At 38.5% G+C, this 6,806-nt stretch overlaps 1 protein-coding gene across 1 annotated transcript in view; it reads right to left on the bottom strand.

Moving 5' to 3' along the window:
- Positions 1-569: 569 nt before the first annotated feature.
- Positions 570-6,806, bottom strand: part of IRS1 (insulin receptor substrate 1) — a 52,114-nt gene continuing 45,877 nt past the window's right edge. Inside the window, exon 2 of the mRNA XM_034064111.1 lies at positions 570-1,619. The gene's annotated coding sequence lies outside the window, so the exon portion shown is untranslated. The remainder of the gene's footprint in view (positions 1,620-6,806) is intronic.

The raw sequence follows: 6,806 nt of genomic DNA, 5'->3' as shown, positions 1-6,806 counted from the left end.
ACTGGTCCGTGGAGCTGCTTCACAGAAGCAGGAAGGACCAACTGGGACCTGACACAGCTTCAAGTTCAATTATCACTTCAACAACACTTCACTTGGAAATCCAAGATCTTGGTATTTTTCCAGTCCCCAAAAGCTCTGCAAATGCTATGCGCATTTCTATGTGCACAGAACCAGAGTACATCGGAGGATCCTTCTTCTTGCTGTTAGATTACCTGATTTTCAGACAATAAATCAACTGGAACAATCATTTTCAATTTTATGCTGAAGTCTTGCTATGGCTTCCAGTGATATAACTTGCTCTGAACTCTTCCACCAACTTCAGTGGAAGGAGGGCTGTATCCTGAAGAGTCTCCAGGAAACTGAAACAAGAGCTTTAGTGAAATAATTCAAGGAAGCATACTCCCTCCTACACCTAATCACACTTCACTTTATTCTCAAGCTATGGTGATCCACAGCCACTCTTGATTACACACAATGGAAACATCAAAGAAACCTGATGAGACAATTTGAGATATTTGAGACAACTTACCAAGAAAACAAACAAAAAAAACAAACCCAAAACCACTACAGCAGATAAAACAGTATCTAGTTTATTACATATAGAAAGAGATTTCCAGAATTTACAAACACCCACATTTTCATTCCAGGGAAAGAGTCAATTTGAAAAGTTCACCCTTTTTTGTTTTAATTTTGTTTTCTATTGGTTGATTTTTTTTTCTTTACAATATATACAGTGGAAGACTTTGATTTCTTTTTTCTGATTCTTTTTTTTTTTGATCTGTGCAATTGATGAATTCAAGTTGACACTTGTAAATACCATATACAGTAATGTTTGTCTTCATTGTAGTTAATACAGACTATTATTTTACAAGGAGTACAAAATTATTTTTCTTTTGGAAAGAACTCAACTCAACATCAGGGTTATCTTACAACTGATAGTATCAGTAAATATGACTGTACAATCAAGGCCCAGGGACCAATGACTCATTTTATATTATTTTCTGAATTACAATCTTAAAACAAGAATAGTACCCCACTCTATTCTTAGAAGCCTTGTTTTAAGCAGGTTTCCCACTCTGTTTACAACAGAATATAGTATACCTCAGTTCCACATCAAAAATGATGTGCTGTAGGAAAAGTTACATTTTAATTAAAAAAGTACATGTATAAATCAAAACCTATGTTAAATATTTAATACTCTTCAACCAACATTAAGTTTTGTACGTAATAATTTACAATGATGATTTGTCATACAGGTTTTCAGCAGCAAATGAAGTTGTGTAAATGTGCTAGTAAAATACCCATTCTCACCATGATGTAGTGGTGGGCACATCAGTTCATTGTGGCCAGCTAAGTCCTTATGGTAGAGGATGAAGTTAAGAGAGATTCATTGTCCAGGTGTCACAGTGCTTCTGCTTGGCACAACACAGGATGTGCAGCTCAGTCAACTAACTCCTGAGGTTTGTGTAAAGTAAACAAACTGAACTGGATGCATCGTACCCATTTACAGAGGAAGAGGAGGAGGAGGTGAGGTCCTAGTTGTGGTAGCATGAAACATTTATAGTCTTGATACCCATGAGTTAAAAGAAGGATTTGCTGAGGTTGTATAGGTCATCATTCTGAAATTGAAAGAGAAAGAAAATTAGCATCCTGGGCACTTTAAAAGCTTTTCTGTAATTATTTCCCTCCCCTTCCTCCTTTACTTTTTTTTTTCCTTCCCTTTAAGGAGTCATCATCCAAACTGAAAACATTAGCACCTTGAAAAATTATGGTATATACAGTTGAGCTGTACTGGAGCATCAGAATCCCAAAAGCATTTAAAACAGATGTTGGCAATAAAATTCAAAGCAGTCAGAAATACATTTAGAACTTGTAAGAGATTCACCTAAGCAGAAACAATTTAAGTGTCCATACTGATTAACTCTGACAAGCTTCTATGAGAGAGAAAAAAATGCTCAAACCTCTAGCCTGCTGTTGGCTTTTCTATCCACTACATACATTAGATACTGTGTAGGGCTTCCTGGCCACCTGCAAATGCCACAGCTTGCATGAGAAGGATGACCAAGGAATGGAGCATTCCCATTCCCTATTGTCATACAAGTTATAAAAAAAACACCCCATATCCAGAGTTGTACCCTGTTAATGTCCATACATTTATCTACATTATGCTTCTCTCTCAGAATGGGCAGGGTGAATAACAAGATCCTGCAACCCAATAATGTACAGCACAGGTTTACTGGAGAATGAATAGCAGAAGCTGCCTTGGACCCTGTCCCATCAGTTCTCATCTCTCAGCTCCAGCCTCCCTAATTTAGAACACAGTCCAATCACCTCAGTCAGCAAGTCCTCTCAACTCTGCTTTCGCAGTTGATTTTATACAGGCAGGTCACCAGTACAACAGCTCTGATCACCAGTGACACAGTGCATCGTGGCACACTCTTGGCATCTACCTTGTGTCCTGCTGACAATCCCATAGCAGATGCTTTGGGCCCAGCAGAGAGTAGTGTCCATGCTGGAGGATGCAGGGTTGAGGTCTCAAACAGAGGCACCATTGGGTGTCTCCCGCTGCACCCAAGGCCCTGTGCAATAGCTGACCACTGCCCACCTTCACAACACACACCTCCAGCCAGCCGCTGGCCGTGCCAGCATGCAATCCCTGAGCCATCACAGACTACAGCCCTGATCTCCTCTCTTCACACTACAGTCACATGCAGCCATATCCACTTGGGACTGAACAATGCACAATAAAATTAATACTATTTTTGTTTTAATTGAGGTTAAAGGACTGACATCATTTACATTTCACAAGTTTTGTCTAAAATCTGATGAAGTAAGACTTAAATTTTACATAAAAGTATGTCTATTTCTATATTTGATATTAACTACACTCCTGAAAAGATACGTAAAGAGTGCATTTTCCTCAGTACAAATAAGGCTTCCCATAGACATGTTGGAGTAAGAAAAACTGAAAAGACCTCCTGTCCTATATTCTTTAATTGCCCAAGAAACAGAATTTACTTTGTGTGGTCCTTCAAGCCAAAGGAAAGCCTTCCAAATGATGTGTGGTATGCTATGAAAACTCCCTGAAGAATTATCTCACAGATCTCTTATTTACTTTCAACTTTCTTCTGTACTCACATTGCGATCTAGTGGAATGTTCCTACCCAAATATCTATATACAGCTTCACATAGCTTTGCAGCTTTTAACTGTGTTGGACCTAAAATTAGCCAGTAATGCCATACTTTATTAATAAAGATGAGCAACAAAGGAGAAATGGCTTCATTTAAATGGAGGCACACAGTGTGTGTGATTTGCATGATGCACATCTGAGGCGGGTGTTTTGCACCCAGCTCCTGTCCAGCATGGCCAGAGGAACAGTTAGGTGCCCACCAGCAGGGCCCCACAGCCTGACCTGCCTTGCATGTACAGAGCAAGCTAAAGGTAAGCAAGTAACAGCTTTTCTGTATTACCATACATTATTTTGCTATGAGATTTTAAGTACATAAATCATAATTTTCCTTATCAGAGCCAAGTTTCACACCTCTTCACTAGTATTCAGGTCATCTAAACTTAAATATATTAGGTATTGAACGAAATGGTCCATCCAATCAATTTCTCACCAGTTCAACCAATATGGCCAAGAAGTCACCACAGCTGCTACTAGCAGGCATTTGTTTCTGGATTCAGAAGTCAGAAGAGCAAACAAAAAGAGTAACAAGTCTATTTGAAGAGCAAAACACTTCTTGAGGAATTCACTAAGAAAATAATACTTTGGAAACCCACAGTTACTGAAATCCAGACACTCAGATATTTAAGTCCTGCACACATTTAAAAAGAGTGAAATATCCAAGGCTGAACTATCCAAGAGTTTGAGACTTGAGATAAACAGCCAGAAACATCCAGGACACCAACTGGTGCAGGCTGCATTTGATACAAACTTCAGCTGCAGGTATGACAGGACAAGGGCATGGGGCAGTTTCAAGATCGCAGCAGCACTTCCAGGATTTTCAGCAGTACAACATGGAAATCTGTCTCTCACTCCTTGATCAAAATGTATCAGTAGCTTTTGTTTTCTTCTAATTATGTGATGAAAAAATAATTTAGACTTTGCTACAGACCATTTAAATTGTTGACTGCAACTATTTGTTTTCAAATCCTCAATTCCCCTGACAAATATCTTCCCACAAAACAAAAAATGTCTGAGAATGACAACCTGTGCTACTACTACAGGACAGCAGTGCCTGTTCTGTCTGAATGCACAAGAATGCCTAGAAAACAGCTATTCTGAGAGCAAAGCTGCTCCTCCAAGGCCACTGGAAATACAGTCAACCTATGAGGCCTTCAATCCAGGGAACTCATTTGTGCGTAATTTACAGCCAAAAGTCCCACCCTCAATTTCATTGTATAAATGAAGTTTTCTGGACTTAGAAGAATATTTCTAAGTTTTCTGACACAACAATCCGAATTTCCTCTCTCCCCAGTGAACTATTTCAGTATGTTGCAAGGCGGAAGTACCTTATTTGGAATTGAAGTCATGGGCTGGATATCTCATTGTTTCTTATCAACAGCCATCAGCATTTCCTTAACAACATATAAACACAGTGCAGAAGACAAGTGTTTAATAGAGAGTGCTAGGACTGCAGCAAGCTGAGGTAAGGATCATTAAAACTACTGACATCACTGTTGGCAACCAGAGAAAAGGGAAAACCTGTGTTTAATCTATTTCCCATTCACCACAAGTTTCAGCTGAAGTCCCCAATAATGCAGTTTGCGGTTGGCTTTATGGAAAAAATTAGTGATGCAAGAAAAACGTAATGAAACAAACAAGTGTCTTTTAAAGTTACTACAAGATACCTTTGACAAGTAGTCTCTGCTCAACATCTGTTACAACACATGCAGATAACACTCACGCACGTTCCAGCTGGCAATGCTTTCTTCTAAAATCTATTAGTCCAGGCTGGATACGACAAAGCTAACTGTAGATGCCGTTACAGCTGAAGCCCCATTCTTAAATCCAGTAACTAAAAATAAGTCAATACTTCATTTTATTTCCATTATCAGGGAGTCGGTGAAAATTTGAACTCACTGAGAGCAGAGTGTCCTGAAGTTAACAGAATTTTCATACATGAAATAGATGTGTTCTTAAGGTATATTTAAAGTGTAACCCTTACAATCCATTTTCTTTGAACAGTAACCAAGGAGGAACAAATACATCAAAATAAATGAAAGTGAAAACTCAAGTGATCTTCAGCAAAAGACTTTCTAGTAGCTAGTTTAAACTTCTATTTGCTATTAAGGGCCAGTAATGCATCTTGTCCCTAAAACACCAATAGAAATGCCCTTCCAAGGGGTCATTTCATTTCAAAACAAGTGAAACACAGAAGAGTTGCTGCTGAAGCTCCATGATGGTTTTAGCAAATAAATGTAACTATTCTGTCACTGATTAATAAGCCAAACGTGGCTCTCGAATGTCAGACCTACTTATTACACTGTCATACTCTCTAGTGTTCAGCTGGACATCTGTTTAGGAAACAAATCTACAGGTAACAGAGCCAGGTCAATGGAAAGACGACTCCCAGCTGAAGAAAACATTTATTTTTCCAGATCTACTGAAAGACGATCATTTCCCAAGTCTCCCATCAACCTTGCTAAACAAAACATATGCTCCTAAACTGTACCTCCACCAGCATCTCATTTGAAACAGTGAACAACAAGGACTGGTTGAAGACCATCTGTCAAAGTTACTAGTTATAAATAAAAGGTTTTAAAAGTAAACACATTTGTTGTTTACTTTAGGATCATATGGAGTATCCTATTTGTGTAGATTAAACGGTGATTTACTGCATAATCAAGGCACCCACCCAGTAAAAACTAAAAAGCTCAGGAACAAAAGCTCAAAATAAAAAGCCATTATGAAAATACAGTAGCAGATGTGAAGAATTTCACAAGTTGAGGTCTGCAGGCAGCCCAGACACCCTTTGTCTGGACAGGTACCACCAGGCTCTTTAGAAATCTGACACAAAGTAAACACGTTAAGTAGTCCTGAAAAGCTCATTTACAGGTCTTGCCTTGGTAACATCTGCATCCTAATGATAATGAAGTGGTGCAAACTTACTTAAAATCTGAATTAGTCCACATTTTTCTGCTCATACTGATGATCATAAATAGTGCCTGTTTACAATTGTCTTGGCATTATATGTGAAGTATCCCATCCAGATGAATCAAAAAAGCATCAATCAAAATTTAAATTAGCTCAAATAGCTTCTTTTCAGAGAGATGCAAGCACATTGTACAGTTTTTCCAATCTCACATGGACCGTTGAAAGAGTAAAGGAATGCAAAAAGACATAATGGTTGCTCTAGTATGTTAATCGCAGCCTGAACACTAACAAAAGGAATTCAAAATAGAACTAAACAAAGTAATTACAACATTGCTATTTAACTTGACAGGCTATAATCTACATTAAATAAGCCCAGATAAGGTTTTCTTCACTGTACCCCAAAATGCCTATTTCAGCTTTCTGGTGAATGTCATTAAGTGGGGAATTACTGACAATTTGGTTGCATCAAGTCCATCCCTATCTGGCCAAGTAACTAGATTTGGTGGTTTCATCCTTTTTTTCTTCATATAAGTTATCACCCATTGACAGAGGAACCTAAGGACCAGTAATAGATGGTATGGTCTTTCTGCTATGAGTTCAGACAAATTCGTGCCCTTCTTGCACAGAATTGAAAAAAAAAGCAGTCATTCTCACCACATAGGAAGCTTCATTTCTCCCCATACAGAAAAGGTGGGGAGGAAAAAA

Source organism: Melopsittacus undulatus, chromosome 6 (genome assembly GCF_012275295.1).
Source record: "Melopsittacus undulatus isolate bMelUnd1 chromosome 6, bMelUnd1.mat.Z, whole genome shotgun sequence".
Lineage (NCBI taxonomy): Eukaryota > Metazoa > Chordata > Aves > Psittaciformes > Psittaculidae > Melopsittacus > Melopsittacus undulatus.
This window is presented reverse-complemented; position numbering and strand designations above follow the sequence as displayed.